Consider the following 17835-nt stretch of genomic DNA (forward strand, 5'->3'; position numbering starts at 1 on the left):
AATTTGAGCCTTTATGCATGGTTATATTATTTAACCATAATTATTTCATTCTTGTGTGTTTACTTCTTATGATTGTATCTATATTTTGTTTTATCTTATATGTCCAATATTTATTATATTTACATGCTTGCACATGATTGAGGCCATTATTTGTTTAACTCACTTATCCAAATTAAGCCTACCCTTTCAATTCCTTTGTTAACCACTTTGAGCCTTTAAATTCATTTGTTCTATATTTTACCACATTACTAACCTTAAGCTGAAAAACAATTATATATCCCAAATTGAATCTTTGGTTAGCTTAAGATAGAATTGTGTGTTCTAGTTAAGTATGGGAAATTGTGGGAACAAAAGTTGTTAAGGGAATGTGTCATAAGAATTTAATGGAATTTGGATACCTACTCATGTGAAACTATAAGAATTAAAAATCTATGTGCATTGATAAGCTATATTTATTTTAATGTTAAAAAAAATTTATTTATATAAATAAATAAAGGGACAAAATTACCCCAATGTTAAATTCAGAATTCAAAGATCAATGCACATATGATAAATCAAATATAAAGTTGATACATGAGTATGGATAGAAAAAGGGAATTCTGGGTAGCTAGGTATGAACTTTAAGATTACATTAAAAATATATAGGTTGGGTTGAAGCTTGGGTTAATTAAAGATTCAATTTATTAGCTCACTTGACCAAATGTATACCCCTACCTGTACCTTATCCCATTACAACCTTGAAAAGACCTCATGATGTTCGCATTGGTATATTAACTGTTGTTGATTGGTTAGGAGAAGAACAAAAGTTAGAAAGCATGATTAGAGAAGGATAGAGTGATTACCCTATACACTAGAGATTAGAGCGTACATACATTATCAGTGAGGGTTCAATGCTTGAATTTTCATGTTCCCTGCTTTCATGAGCTATCTTCTTGCACTTTATCTGTTTTATTGTATAATGATAGAATTAGTGGAATTTGATTTGTAATTGTTTTGAAGAGCTTATTTACTTTTGATCAAGGGGCAAGAATCATATAGTTGCATTTATTTATAGGCTTGCATTGCATTTCATGAGTTTCTACATGTTCATACTTATTTTCTTATCTCCTTCAATTAAGCATGAGGACATGCTAATGTTTAAGTGTGGGGAGGTTGATAAACCACTATTTTATGGTTTATATTGTACTTAATTGTGTGGTTTTATCATGATCATTACCCACTTATTCATTAAATTAGCATAAAATTATAATTCCTTCCTGAATTTATAACATGTTTGGAAACCGCTTCCTAGAGACTTTAATTATGTATTTTTAATTCTCCTTTATTCCATTCGATGCCGTGATCTGTGTGTTGAATGTTTCAGACTTTATAGGGCATGAATGAGTTGGAGATTAGAAAGGAAGCTAGAAAAAATGGAAGGAACACAAGAATTTGAGGAGATAACCAGCGAGAAGTGACGCGGTCACATGGCTCACGCGACTGCGCGAAGGAGAGCAAATTGCAGTGACGCGGCCGCATGGCTCATGCGGCCGCATGGATTGAAAAGCTCAAGCGACGCGGTAGCGTGGACGACGCGAATGCACGGCAAGGAAAAGCGCGAATGACGCGTCCGCATGGATGACGCGATCACGTGACATGTGCGATCTGCATAATCTGCAGGATTCGCTGGAGGCGATTTTGGACCTTATTTCGACCCAGTTTTCGGCCCAGAACAGCAGACTAGAGCTATAGAATATGCAGAAACAAAGGACAACATTCATTCTACACAGTTTACAGTTTTAGATCTAGTTTTTCCTCCTCTAGGTTTTTTTCTCTCTTGGTTTTAGAATTTTAATTTTGAATTGATCTTAGCATTGGAACATTGAGAAGAGTTATTTCCTCATCAAGACCTCGTCATTCTAGTTCGTTCTCTTAACTTGGTTTTATTCTTCCATGTTCTTTGCTTTGTTCTATTTTGTCATTTGAATACTTTCATGATTAATTGATACAAGGATTATTTCTTCCATTTTAATTAATTTTTCCATTCCAATAATCATGTCTTCTTTTATTCCCTTTCATGTGTTATGGATTTATTATTTACAATGAGTGAGTAGTTTCCCACTTGATGGGGAGTTGATTGGAAGGAACTCTTGAGTTGGAAGGATTGAAAGAAAATTGTAATTGGGTTAATTATTGGATTGTTATCTAATCACTAACACCAATCCCTTTGAACTAAGTAGGTTGCAACTCGTGAATAGATCTAGCATTCCAACTTGTTTGACTTTCCTTTACCTAGTAAAGGATAACTAAACAGAACAACCATTAATTATAAATTAATCTTAAGATCGTTCCATCGATAATAGAGATTCCAACTAATCAACTCCCAGTCAAGGCATTTATTCATATTATTTGAATTTTCTCAATTTAATTTTCCACCTACTTAACTCAACTTCTTGGAACTTCTGATTAATAAAATAGCACACTTTTCTGCAACTCGTTGGGAGACGACCTGGGACTTAAACTCCCAGTAATTTTTAATTTAAACTCTCTTGACATATTTCTAAATTGATAGGCAGATTTTTGGTGAGTTAAGAACTATACTTGCAACGTAACTATTTTAATAATTTTTAATTCACCAACTTCTGTGCACATCAATTTTTGGCGCCGTTGCGGGGAGTTGCAATAGAGTGCTAAAGTTATTAATTAGAATTATTTATTTGCATTTTATTTTATTTTGCTACTATGAGCTGCATGTTCTTTCGTCAAATGACGCGTTCACTTCCTGATCCGCGCTTGCTAATATTCAATCCTGAAATTGAAAGGACTATTTCACGAATAAGGCGAGAACAGCGTCGGTTAGTCCGCTCTAAGGGCGGATCTGAAAGTGAACTTGAGGAAGAAACTAGCCCCCGTTCTACATAACCATGTGACTTATCAAGGCTGGAAATAAGGTGAGATGGCTGTCTCCCTCCCTCTTCAATTCGGTTTTCAAGAAAACATGCTTAAACTTGTGTTTTCTTGATGTTCTTCCTTAGATCTCTTGCTTAGCTTGACTTGTGGGCCAAAGATCTTTGATTTACTGCACGTTTAAGGTGAGAATAACCTTCCTAAGATGCTGCTGAAGTTCGTTTATTTGATGGTTTAGAATTTTAAAGTTGTTCTTGATGTGTTTTAGGAGGAAAAAGTGCTTTAAGAACACTTCAAAGAGTAACCCGATTTGGAGTAGCAAATCAAGGTAGGGTTTGACAAATTTAATCTTGAATGATTGCATTTGAGTTGTGTAATTATGATATGGTTTGGCTGTGCTTGAAATTGATTGTTTATATGAGTGATTCTTGTTGAAAGTTTGGTGAAAATTTGATGAAATTTGATCAAATTCAAGCTGTGTGTTCTTGTGGCTGCTGGAAAAACGAACCCTAGAGCTTAAATTGAGGTTCAATTTATGTTAAAATCATGTAGAAAAGATGGGGTTTTAGTGGCTGAGAATTTATTTTGAATTTTGGTAAAAATCAGTTGCTGAAAAGACTGAAAAACGGGTAAAAACAGAGAAAGAATCTGAAGAATATATGAAGAACACGAAGAACACTTTGAGTGTGGTGAAGAACATTGAAGAACACCTTTTAGATCTTAGAAAGGGCAAGGAAGTAAATATTTTGGTGTTTGAGGGGTTATTTTGTAATTTCTGAAAGTTAGGGTGGTTAAAGTAGAAATATTAAAAGTTACGGGTGGTAAAAAGTGAATTTATAAAGTAAAAGCTTAAAGGAAGGTAATTTTCGGAAATATATTAATAAAATAATAAATATTAATAAAATAATACGGAAAAGACAGTTTTCTGTAAAAGCTTTAGAAAGACAACTTTAAGCGTAGAATCTCATAATTACCTTCATAAAACACTTAGGGAGTGGTAAGAACATATTAGTGAGGTAAAGATAAAGGAAAGATAAGAAGTTAAAGTAAAGATAAAAGTCGAAGAAAAAGTCTGTAAAGTTTTAATGACAGAAAAACAGACGGAGACTAGTGAACGAATTAGGGCAACATAGTTAGCTCTTGAGTTGCGACTAGGGTTAGGTATAATATGAAAAGTTAAAATGTTTCAGTATAGACTTAATGAACCTATACTTGGGACAGGCTAACTATTCATACCGAAATTTACATAAGTCTTAAATACACACGTTAAACAGGGAAATAAGAGCAGAATAAAGAGACTAAGAGTAGAATGCTTATCGAAGAGTTAATTGTTGCTTGAGACAACCCAAGAGATATTGTTTGCTTATTCGTTTCTTAATGCAACCCAAGAGATAATGTTTATTTATCTGTTGCCTAAAGCAACCCAGGGGCTTCTGTAGGGAAACTAGGATACCTGCAGCAATTATCCGTTCCCAAGAGCTTCTATAGGGAAACTAGGATACCTGCAGCAATTTTCTGTTCCCAGGGGCTTCTGCAGGGAAACTAGGATACCTGCAGCAATTTTCTGATTCCCCAGAGCAGAGTAGAGTTTCCTGCATTAAGCAGAGGCCGTCTCGAATGAGCGGCTATTACTATCCTTTAGGAACGGAAAATTGTATCTAGGAAATCGGGATTACTCGTGACTGGATAAATGTCGGGATTGCAGGCAGCCAACCAACACATGAGCTCATGGCCTGAGCTAGGGCTAGACATGCATCATTCTTGTCTGCGCATCATTCTCTGTTGCATTCCTTTCTGTGTGTGATCTATTTCCTTATGTTTGTTTGCTTGTATGCTATTTATGTATTATATTTTCTTGTATTCTTTTGTTTGTGTTCTACTTTCTGTTGTCTTTACTTTCTCTTTCTATCTTTATCTTCTGTTTACTGCTTCGCTATATTCTATTATTCGTCTACTAATCGACACCGTGTAAATGAACGTAACTAATAACCCCGGCCCTACTAAGAACTCCCCAGTTCTTACCCCTTCTCTCTCCTTTCCCCCTTCAGATGGAAGTGAGAGTTCCTTACATAGTTCGTTGATGATGGTTCTGCAAAGAGGATTCCGCTCTAGATAGTCTTCTGAGTCTAGGGTGAATATCGTTCTCTGTTTATATGTATATACTGCAAGACCAGCCGATGTCTACACCCCATTTGTACGTGAACTTTAATTTAAATCCTGTGTACGAGACTTCTATTATGTGGCTACTTGATGAGGTACCAGAGAGACGTCCTATAACAATATATGATCGTGCAGAGGAGTAGCAGATGACGTTCTACCTTTTGATGATGTTCCACCTGACTTGAGTTTTGAAGACTTAGAACGTACTTTCCCTCGCTTTAGTGGTTTAGAAGGACTAGGTGAGTATAGAGTCTAGGCTAGCCTAGGTGCCAGCTTAGGGACCTCTTGAACAGGTCAGGACCTGGGATGTTGTATGTATGTATATGTATATAGTTATTATCTAGCTATATCCAGGGGTGTTCTAACTAAAAGTCTATACTCTGATAAAGGCTGGATCACTGAATGTTGTTAGCTGCTTGTGATATATTTATGTGTGGTTGTTTATAACTGTTTTATCTGTTATTACTTGTGAATTGATTATGAGTGATTCCGTCTATTAATCCAAACATTTTCAAAAAAAATACTTCACAAATTGACTATGCTTTTAACAACGAATCAGGCTCATATGATAAATAATAGATAATAATTAGGCAGACAAATTGGTAGCACTCAGTTTCCGGTATGATCTAGTCATATTGAAAATTGGGTCGTTACAATGGGGTTTGTGAGTAAGGTGGTTCAAAACCATGTTGAGGGGGTGGTTCATAGGCATGTGGTGGTGGTTGTTGACAATCACAATAAGGGTCACCCCATCCATTAGATTGATATGCATTAGGATTGGAATTATACCTATATGAGACAGGAGGAGGTTGTTTCCAAGAAGGGTGATCAATCCTTTGAGGCTCCCTCCACCTTTGATTGTTCCATCCTTGATGCATGTTATCATTCCCTACAACATAAATTGAGCCCAACTCATAGCCAAAGAGGTGAGAATTCATAGTATCAAACAAAAACAAAAGCTAACAAAAATAAGCAACAAAGTTCTAAAGCTAACAAAAATTAACAAATAAGCAAAAGGCAAACATATTCACAATATTCACAATAGCCAATAACAAAGCACCATTGCAATTCCACAAAATAATCCTGTTGTTATTATAGTCCAAACCAATAGTCAATCCTCAAATCAAATTAAATTTGGTTTTGTCACAAGTACAAATCCCAATGAAAATTAACTGAAGTATTTAAACTCCGGGTCGTCTCACAAGGAATTGCAATGAAGTGATCAATTATTGACTATGAAGGAACAAGGGATTTGGTTTATAAAAGGGCAAGGAAATATAAAAGCAAGAAGTTAAACAATCAAGAACTAATAAAATAAAGGAAAGAACTCTTGGCTAGACATAGGTAATTGAGATCACCATCCTTGTCTACAAACCATACATTGATAATTATGAGGAGCCAACCTATTAAATCTATGTCAAATAGGCTTGATCACATCAACCCATAAGTCCCAACCTATCTATTAATTAGATTAGTAGTGGGTAAGTGTCAATGGGTATCAAATTGATCACCAAGGGTTCTCAAATCACCAATTCAATGAGACCCAATGACTCAAGGTCACTCAATTCCCTTAGCCTAGGCTAATAGTCAAGAAAACTACTCAAAAACTAGAGGAAACATTCTATGAAACACCTAGAGTACAAGAAAAGTAAACATCACCAAATGTAAGAATTAACAAGACCCACAACTAACATCAACAAGAAATCAACAATAACAATGGAGATAACATAAAAGATACTTGGAAACATAAGATTGCATTCAAAGAAAATCAAGATCTAACAATGGTTCATCAACACAAAAGAGAGCAAAATAAGAAATTAACAAGAGAAATTAAGAAGATTAATACAATAGAACACTAAAATTTAACGAGAATTAAAATCAAAACAAGAATTGAAAGAGAAATTTGAGACTGATTAACCTAACTTTACCCTAATTTCTATCCTAAATCTAGAGAGAGGAGAGAGCTACTCTCTCTAGAATTCTACCCTAAAACATGATGATAAATAAACTATGGCTACTTGGTTTATTCCCCCTTCAATCTTGGGTTCAATAGCATCAGAAATGAGTTGGATTGGGCCCAAAATGAGCTGCAAATCGCCGGCCACGATTTCACTTTAGTGACCTACTCTGATCCACCGATGTGTACACATACAGTGCGTGTGTGCATCTCTAAACGCGATGCAACTATGACAAATTTTATATCATTTTGAAGCCCCAGATGTTAGCTTTCTAACTTAACTAGAACCACTTCATTTGGACCTCTGTAGCTCAAGTTATGGTCGATTAAGTGCAAAGAGGTCAGGCTTGACAGCTTTGCGGTTCCTTCATTTCTTCATGAGTTCTCCTACTTTGCATGTTTTTTTCCTCACTTCTTCCATCCAATACTTGCCTTATAAACCCAAAATCACTCAACAAACATATCAAGGCATTGAATGGAATTAAAGTGAATTGAATTTAGCTATTTTAAGGCCTAAAAAGCATGTTTTCACACTTATGCTCAAATCAAGGGAGAATTACAAAACCATGCTATTTCATTGGATAAATGTGAGAAAAGTTGATAAAATCCCCCGAATTAAGCACAAGATAAACCACAAAATTGGGGTTTATCAACTTGGAGATGGACCATCAACTTCAAACACTTCTTGGAGTGTTAGATGGTGAAGAAAGGACTGTTGGTTGGCAAAGAGGTTCAAAGTTCATTAAAGAAACCAATTCAACATTTGGAGTTTAAATATGGTGCAAGATTCAATTGAGTGGATTCCGGGGAGTGTTTAAGTACTTAATTGGTGATACAAGAGGTTGTTCATCCAAGTACAAAAATGAAGATCAACAAGAAGGTGAACAAGAGACTAAAGTGTGGGATCCGGGTATAAATTTCAACAATCAACACTTGTGGATCCTAAATACTGATTTAAAGTTGCTTGAGAGTTTGATGTGCTTAATTTGGGACCCTGGAGATCAAATCAAGAGCAAACTTGGGTGGCAATTCAAGGAGGAGTGGAAACATATGTGATAAACTATTATTTTATGATTTATATTGTATTTAATTGTGTGGTTTTATCAATTCTTTACCCACTTATTCATATGATAAGCATGTATTTACAATTCCTTCCCAAAATTACTCATGGTTGAAAACCTGCTTCCCAGAGACTTTTAATTATGTATTTTAATTCTCTTTTATCCCATTCGATGCCATGATCTGTGTGTTAAGTGTTTCAGGCTTCATAGGGCACGAATAACTTGGAAATTGGAGAGGAGGCTTGAAAATATGGAAGGAACACAGTAAACTAAGGAGATGACTAGCGAGCAATGACGCGAGTGCATGGCCCACGCGAACACTCGAAGTGAAGAATTCGCAGCGACACGGACGCGTGCCTGACGCAAATGCCTGGATTGGAGTCTGCACGAGTGACGCGAACGCGTGACAAGGAAAATCGCTGACTGACGCGAACGCGTGGACGACGCGTACATGTGACCTGCGCGATCTGCAAAAATAACAGAATATGCTGGGGGCGATTTCAGGCTGCTTTTTGACCCAGCTCTCGGCCCAGAAACACAAAAAAAACCTAGGGAACATGCAGAGACTCAACACGCATCCACACACATTGAGATTCATCACATTAGGATTACACTTAGTTCCAGATATGAGTTTTTAGAGTTGCATTACACTGATAGTTTACGCTTTTGCTTGGATTTTTAGATGCTAAAAGTCATTACCTCCGTTGAAAATATTACTTTAGTCTCTTTTTTTATTCCTTTATTTTTAATTATTTACTCATTGACTCTATTCAATTAAGGATGTTACATTTTGAATTTATTAATATATGAAGTTATTTTTATTTTAATTAATTTTAATTCTCTATTTTATTTTAATTAATTATGTCTTCTCATATTTTTATGATTATTAATTTCATGTTAATGGAGTAGAATTTCTACTTGACATGGGGGTTGATTAAGAGGTGATACTTGAGTTGGAATGCTCAAGTGCTTGGTTAAACTGGACGTTGTTGGCTAATTCCATACCTACTAACACTATACCTCCCCAAAAGGAGAGGGCTAGGATCTGAGGGTGAGAGTTAGTTCAATCACCATACCTTTCCTTATTTAGTAAGGGAAAATCGAGTGAGAACCACAACCTTTTTACACCACACTTGAGAAGATCCCAACAAGGATAGAAGTTCCACTTAGTTATTCCCCTAGTCAAGGCCTTTTATTCAGAGTATCAATAATTATTCTTAGTTTATTTTTCTTGCCTTAATTCACAATTATTTTAATTTCTCAATATCAAACTCAACTTTCTGGGAATTTTTTGATTAATAAAATAGCACTCTTGCCTGCAACTCGTTGGGAGACGACCTGGGACTCAAACTCCCAGTATTTTATTTCTAAAATTTGTGACAACCCTTTTTAAATTGGTGAGGCAGATCTTAGCTGGTTAAGAGCTATACGTGCAATGCTGTCTCTTAATTGAAATCTCTAAATTGGTTAACTTTTGTCACGCATCAATTTTTGGCGCCGTTGCCTGGGAGTTGCAATAGTGTGCTAAATTATTAATTAGTGTATATATTTTATTTTTATTTGCATATTTTATTTTTATTTCTGTTACCATGAGTTACATGTCTTTCTCATTGAATGACGTGTTCATTGCCTGATCTGAGTTTAGTCCCATTTGATCCTGAAATTGAAAGAATCTTTCATATATCAGACGAACTCTACGTCGGTTAGCCTCTGAGGATGGTGAAGTGGTTATTATCAAATCACCAGTCTCATCTGAGGGTGAATCTGAACTGCCATCTGAGAGCGAGACAAACTCATTTACTACTGATCCAGTTGATTTACGTGCAGAAAACATGGCAGCACCTAGGAGGATTACTCTCTAGGAGGCAGGAGCCCCATATTTTACACTGCAGCCGTATCAAGTGCATCACCCAACTGCAGCTGCAGATTTTGAACTAAAAACTGCACTGATCAACTTGATGCCCAAGTTTCATGGCTTACCTGATCAAGAGCCTATCAAGCACCTTAGGGATTTCCAGACAGCCTATTCTACTGTTAGACATCATGGTGCAGATGAAACTTCAATTCTGTTAACTGTTTTTCCATTTTCTCTTGAGGGAAAGGGGAGGGAGTGGTACTACTCCCAACCTAAAGCAACTGTTACCAACTGGGATACGCTTAGGAGAGAATTTTTGGACAAATACTTCCCAGCTGAAGTCACAGATAGACTGAGAAAAGAGATCTCCTGCATTGTTCAAGGTGAATCAGAGACTCTCTTTAAATATTGGGAGCGCTTCAACAACCTCCTGGACGTATGTCCCCATCATATGATTGGTAAACTAGTATTGATCAGCTACTTCACCCAAGCCATGAACCCCCAGGATAAGACTACACTTGAAGGTGCCAGTAATGGTTCTCTGAAAAAGTATAAAACTGTAGATGAAGCATGGCAACTGATCAGTAACTTCGCTGAGTCCACTAGGAATCACAGACAGAGGCGTGGTGCATGAAATTGTGATCCCTGGTAATGGCTCCAAAAACTTGGTGCTCTAATCTTAATTCATGATTTGTCACAACTTCGATACAACTAACCAGCAAGTGCACTGGGTCGTCCAAGTAATAAAACCTTACATGAGTAAGGGTCGATCCCACGGAGATTGTCGGCTTGAAGCAAGCTATGGTCACCTTGTAAATCTCAGTCAGGCGGATATTAAATGGTTATGGAGTTTTCGAATAATAATAATAAATAAATAGAAAATAAAGATAGAAATACTTATGTAATTCATTGGTGAGAATTTCGGTTAAGTGTATAGAGATGCTTTCGTTCCTCTGAACCTCTGCTTTCCTGCTGTCTTCATCCAATCCTTCCTACTCCTTTCCATGGCAAGCTTTATATAGGGCATCACCATTGTCAATGGCTACATCCCATCCTCTCTGTGAAAAAGGTCCAAATGCTCTGTCATGGCACGGCTAATCATCTGGAGGTTTTCGATCATACTGGAATAGGGTTTACCCTCCTTTTGCGTCTGTCACTACGCCCAGCACTCGCGAGTTTGAAGTTCGTCACAGCCATCCCTTCTCAGATCCTACTCGGAATACCACAGACAAGGTTTAGACTATCCGGATCTCAGGAATGGCCATCCATGGGTTCTAACTTATACGACGAAGATTCTAATATCTCGGACTCAGTCCTCTGTATTAGATATCTAAGAGATACTCATTCTAGCTTGTTTGCATGTAGAACGGAAGTGTTTGTCAGGCACGCGTTCATGAGTGAGAATGATGATGAGCATCACATAATCATCACATTCATCATGTTCTTGGGTGCGAATGGATATCTTAGAAGCGGAATAAGTTGGATTAAATATAAAACAGTAGTACTTTGCATTAAATCATGAGGAACAGCAGAGCTCCACAGCTTAATCTATGGAGTGCAGAAACTCTACCGTTGAAAAATACATAAGTAAAAGGTTCAGGCATGGCCGAATGGCCAGCCCCCATGATCTAAGAACTAGACGTCCCAAGATGATACGAAGATCATAAGATATAAATACAATAGTAAAAAGTCCTATTTATACTAAACTAGCTACTAGGGTTTACAGAAGTAAGTAATTGATGCATAAATCCACTTCTGGGGCCCACTTGGTGTGTGCTTTGGCTGAGCTTGAATGTTACACGTGCAGAGGCTTCTTCTGGAGTTGAACACCAAGTTGTAACGTATTTTTGGCGTTCAACTCTGGTTCGTGACGTGTTTCTAGCGTTTAACTCTAGACTGCAGCGTAGAACTGGCGTTCAACGCCCTTTTGCGTCGTCTAAACTCGGCCAAAGTATGGACTATTATATATTTCTGGAAAGCCCGTGATGTCTACTTTCTAACGCAATTAGAAGCGTGCCATTTTGAGTTCTGTAGCTCCAGAAAATCCACTTTGAGTGTAGGGAGGTCAGAATCCAACAGCATTAGCAGTCCTTCTTCAACCTCTGAATCTGATTTTTGCTCAAGTCCCTCAATTTCAGCCAGAAAATATCTGAGATCACAGAAAATCACACAAACTCATAGTAAAGTCCAGAAATGTGAATTCAACATAAAAACTAATAAAAACATCCCTAAAACTAACTAGATCCTACTAAAAACATACTAAAAATAATGCCAAAAAGCGTATAAATTATCCGCTCATCACAACACCAAACTTAAATTGTTGCTTGTCCCTAAGCAACTGAAAATCAAATAGGATAAAAAGAAGAGAATATACTATAAATTCCAAAATATCAATGAAACATAGCTCCAATCAGATGAGCGGGACTTGTAGCTTTTTGCCTCTTGAATAGTTTTGGCATCTCACTTTATCCATTGAAGTTCAGAATGATTTGCATCTATAAGAACTTAGAGTTCAGATAGTGTTATTGATTCTCCTAGTTCAGTATGTTGATTCTTGAACACAGCTACTTTATGAGTCTTGACCGTGGCCCTAAGCACTTTGTTTTCCAGTATTACCACCGGATACATAAATGCCACAGACACATAACTAGGTGAACCTTTTTCAGATTGTGACTCAGCTTTGCTAAAGTCTCCAATTAGAGGTGTCCAAGGTTCTTAAGCACACTCTTTTTTTGCTTTAGACCTTGACTTTAACCGCTCAGTCTCAAGTTTTCACTTGACACCTTCACGCCACAAGCACATGGTTAGGGACAGCTTGGTTTAGCCGCTTAGGCCAAGATTTTATTCCTTTAGGCCCTCCTATCCACTGATGCTCAAAGCCTTGGGATCTTTTTTATTTACCCTTGCCTTTTGGTTTTAAGGGCTATTGGCTTTTTGCTCTTACCTTTTGGTTTTAAGAGCTTTTGGCTTTTTCTGCTTGCTTTTTCTTTTTCTTTCTATTTTTTTTTGCCATTTTTTTTCTCTTTTTTTTTTTCTGCAAGCTTTGTATTCACTGCTTTTTCTTGCTTCAAGAATCATTTTTATGATTTTTCAGATTATCAAATAACATGTCTCCTTGTCATCATTCTTTCAAGAGCCAACATATTTAACATTCATAAACAACAACTTCAAAAGACATATGCAATGTTCAAGCATTCATTCATAAAACAAAAAGTATTGTCACCACATCAATATAATTAAACTAAGTTCAAGGATAAATTCGAAACTCATGTACTTCTTGTTCTTTTGAATTAAAAACATTTTTTTCATTTAAGAGAGGTGATGGATTCATATTCATTACTTTAAGGCATAGACACTTAAATACTAATGATCATGTAATGAAGACACAAACATGGATAAACATTTAACATAAGAAAATGAAAAACAGAAAATTTAAGAACAAGGAATGAGTCCACCTTAGTGATGGTGGCGTTTTCTTCTTGAGGAACCAATGATGTCCTTGAGCTCTTCTATGTCTCTTCCTTGTCTTTGTTGCTCCTCCCTCATAGCTCTTTGATCTTCTCTAATTTCATGGAGGATGATGGAGTGCTCTTGGTGCTCCTATCCTTAGTTGCTCCCAATAATTGTGTGGAGGAAAATGTATCCCCTGAGGTATCTTAGGGATCTCTTGATTTGCAGTCAAATGTTCTACCACTGAGCTATAGACCCTTGAGATGAATCTCTCCATCTCCTATGACTTGGAGGTGGAAGCTTTTGTCTTCCCTTTCCTCTTTCTAGAGGTTTCTCTGGTCTTAGGTGCCATCAATGGTTATGGAAAAACAAAAAAAAGCTCTGCTTTTACCACACCAAACTTAGAATGTTGCTCACCCTCGAGCAAAAGAAGAAAGAATAGTAGTAGAAGAAGAAGATATGGAGGAGATGGAGGGATGTGTGTATTCGGCTATATGGGTGGGATTGGGTGGGAAAGAGATTTTAAATTTTGAAGGTAGGTGGAGTGTATGATGGTTTTGGAGGGGAATTGGAGGTGATTGGTGAAGGGTTCTTGGGAAAGGGTGATATAGGATTATGAGGAGGTAAGGTGAGCGAAGGTATGTTGGGATCCTGTGGGGTCCACAGATGCTGAGATGATCCTGTGGGGTCCACAGATCCTGAGGTGTCAAGGAATTGCATCCCTGCACCAATTAGGCATGTAAAATGCCTTTGCATGCAATTCTGGCGTTTAAACGCCGAATTGGTGCTTGTTCTGGGCGTTCAGCGCCCAGATGCAGCATGTTTCTGGCGTTGAACGCCAGTTCTATGCTTGTTTCTAACGTTCAGTGCCAGCTTTCCTCAGTGTGCATTCCTGGCGTCTGAACGCCAGGATGCTGCTTGTTTTGGGCGTTCAACGCCAGATCCATGCTCTGTTCTGGCGTTGAATGCCAGCCAGATGCTCCTTACTAGCGTTTAAACGCCAGTAAGTCCTTCCTCCAGGGTGTGATTTTCTTCTACTGTTTTTGATTCTGTTTTTTATTTTTCTATTTATTTTGTGACTCCACATGATCATGAACCTAATAAAACATGAAAGAACAATAAAAATAAAAATAAAATTAGATAAATAAAAATTGGGTTGCCTCCCAACAAGCGCTTCTTTAATATCAATAGCTTGACAGTGGGCTCTCATGGAGCCACACAAGTGATCAGGTCAATTTTATAGACTCCCAACACCAAACTTAGAGTTTGGATATGGGAGTTCAACACCAAACTTAGAGTTTGGCTGAGGCCTCCCAACACCAAACTTAGAGTTTGACTGTGGGGGCTCTTGTTGACTCTGTTTTGAGAGAAGCTTACTGTGCCTTTTTTCCATGTTTACAGAAAGGTGACCTTGAGTTTTAAACACAAGGGAGTCCTCATTCAATTGAAGGACTAGTTCACCTCTGTCTACATCAATGACAGCTCTTGCTGTGGCTAGGAAGGGTCTTCCAAGAATGATGGATTCATCCTCATCCTTCCCAGTATCTAGGATTATGAAATTAGCAGGGATGTAAAGGCCTTCAACCTTTACTAACACGTCCTCTACTTGTCCATAAGTCTCTTTTCTTGAGTTGTCTGCCATCTCTAATGAGATTTTAGCAGCTTGCACCTCAAAGATTCCCAGTTTCTCCATTACAGAGAGTGGCATGAGGTTTATTCCTGACCCAAGGTCACATAAAGCCTTCTCAAAGGTCATGGTGCCTATGGTACAAGGTATTAGGAACTTTCCAGGATCCTGTTTCTTCTGAGGCAATCTCAGTTGATCCAATGCATGTAGTTCATTGGTGAACAGGGGAGGTTCATCTCCCAAAGTCTCATTACCAAATAAATTGGCATTCAGCCTCATGATTGCACCAAGGTACTTGGCAACTTACTCTTTAGTAACATCCTCATTCTCTTCAGAAGAAGAATACTCATTAGAGCTCATGAAGGGCATAAGGAGGTTCAATGGAATCTCTATGGTCTCTAAATGAGCCTCAGATTCCTTTGGTTCCTCAAAGGGAAACTCCTTGTTGATCACTGGACGTCCCAGGAGGGCTTCCTCCTTGGGATTCACGTCCTCCCCTTCCTCCTTGGATTCGGCCATGATGGTTATATCAATGGCCTTGCACTCTCCTTTTGGATTTTCTTCTGTATTGCTTGGGAGAGCACTAGGAGGGGTTTCAGTGATCCTTTTACTCAGCTGGCCCACTTGTGCCTCCAAATTTCTAATGGAGGACCTTGTTTCATTCATGAAACTCAGAGTGGCCTTAGATAGATCAGAGACTAAGTTTGCTAACTTAGAGGTATTTTGTTCAGAGTTCTCTGTCTGTTGCTGAGTGGATGATGGAAAAGGCTTGCTATTGCTAAACCTGTTTCTTCCACTATTATTAAAGCCTTGTTGAGGCTTTTGTTGATCCTTCCATGAGAGATTTGGGTGATTTTTCCATGAGGGATTATAAGTGTTTCCATAAGGTTCACCCATGCAATTCACCTCTGCTATTGCAAGGTTCTCAGGATCATAAGCTTCTGCCTCTTGAGTACTGCTAGATGCGGATTGCATTCCATTCAGACTATGAGAAATCATATTGACTTGCTGAGTCAATATTTTATTCTGAGCCAATATGGCATTCAGAGTATCAATTTCAAGAACTCCCTTCTTCTGAGGCGTCCCATTACTCACAGGATTCCTCTCAGAAGTGTACATAAACTGGTTGTTAGCAACCATGTCAATAAGTTTTTGAGCTTCTGCAGGCGTTTTCTTTAGATGAATGGATCCACCTACAGAAGTATCCAATGACATCTTAGCTAATTCAAACAGACCATCATAGAATATATCCAGGATGGTCCATTCTGAAAGCATGTCAGAATGACACTTTTTGGTCAGTTCCTTGTATCTCTCTCAAGCTTGATAGAGGGATTCACCTTCTTTCTGTCTGAAGGATTGAATATCCACTCTAAGTTTACTCAGCTTTTGAGGAGGAAAGAACTTGGCTAAGAAAGCCTTGACCAGCTTATCCCAAGAGTTTAGGCTATCCTTAGGTTGAGAGTCCAACCATATTCTAGCTCTGTCTCTTACAGCAAACGGGAAAAGCATGAGCCTGTAGACTTCAGGATCTACTCCATTAGTCTTAACAGTATCACAGATCTGCAAGAATTCAGTTAAGAACTGAAAAGGATCTTCAGATGGAAGTCCATGAAACTTGCAGTTTTGCTACATCAGAGAAACTAATTGAGGTTTCAGCTCAAAATTGTTTGCTCCAATGGCAGGAATGGAGATGCTTCTTCCGTGTAAATTAGAATTAGGTGCAGTAAAGTCACCAAGCATCCTCCTTGCATTATTATTATTTTCGGCTGCCATATCCTCTTCTTGTTCGAAAATTCCTGTAAGGTTGTCTCTGGATTGTTGTATTTTAGCTTCTCTTAGTTTCCTTTTTAGAGTCCTTTCAGGTTCAGGATATGCTTTAACAAGAATGTTCTTGTCCTTGCTCCTGCTCATATGACAAAGAAGGGAATAACAAAGAAAATATGGAATCCTCTATGTCACAGTATAGAGATTTCTTTGTGTGAGTAGAAGAAGAAAAGAATGTAATGTAAGGAAAGAGAAGGGAGGAGAATCCAAACACAAGGGTGAGGAGAGCAGAGATATGAGATGAGGAGAAGTGTTAGTAAGTAATTAAATAAATAGAAGAAGATGAGGGAGAGGGAATTTCAAAAATTAATTTTGAAAAAGAGTTAATGATTTTCGAAAATTAAGATAAAATTAATATTAAAATTAAAAATTGAAACAATTAATTAATTAAAAAGAATTTTTGAAAAAGAGGGAGGTATTTTTTAAAAATTAAAGGTAAAAAGTTAGTTGGGCAGTTTTACTAAAGATAAGAATCAAATAAAAAGTTAAGTGGTTAGTTGAAAGAGATTTGAAATTCAATTTTTAAAAGATAAGAAGATAAGAAGTTAGAAAAGATATTTGAAAAAGATAAGATAAAAAGATATTTTTGAAAAGATATGATTGAAATTAGTTTTGAAAAAGATTTGATTTTAAAACTCAAAATTAATGACTTGACTCACAAGTAATCACAAGATATGATTCTAGAACTTAAAGTTTGAATCTTTCTTAACAAGCAAGTAACAAACTTGAAATTTTTGAATCAAAATATTAATTTTTGATGATATTTTCGAAAATTATGAAATAAAATTAAGAAAAAGATTTTTGAAAAATATTTTTTTAAAATTTTCGAAAATAAATAAGAGAAATTAAAAAGATTTGATTTTTGAAAAAGATTTTGAAAAAGATAAGATTTTTAAATTGAAAATTTGATTTGACTCATAAAAACAACTAGATTTTAAAAATTTTTGAAAAAGTCAATCCAAATTTTCGAAATTTATGAGTGAAAAAGGGAAAGATATTTTTTGAATTTTGAATT

At 36.9% G+C, this 17835-nt stretch overlaps 1 non-coding gene across 1 annotated transcript; it reads left to right on the forward strand.

Moving 5' to 3' along the window:
- Positions 1-16269: 16269 nt before the first annotated feature.
- LOC112781265 (small nucleolar RNA R71) lies at positions 16270-16373 on the forward strand. The gene has a single exon (XR_003192051.1). It is a non-coding gene; the product is annotated as a small nucleolar RNA R71 (small nucleolar RNA).
- The last annotated feature ends 1462 nt before the right edge of the window (positions 16374-17835 follow it).

Source organism: Arachis hypogaea, chromosome 19, assembly GCF_003086295.3.
Source record: "Arachis hypogaea cultivar Tifrunner chromosome 19, arahy.Tifrunner.gnm2.J5K5, whole genome shotgun sequence".
Classification (NCBI taxonomy): domain Eukaryota; kingdom Viridiplantae; phylum Streptophyta; class Magnoliopsida; order Fabales; family Fabaceae; genus Arachis; species Arachis hypogaea.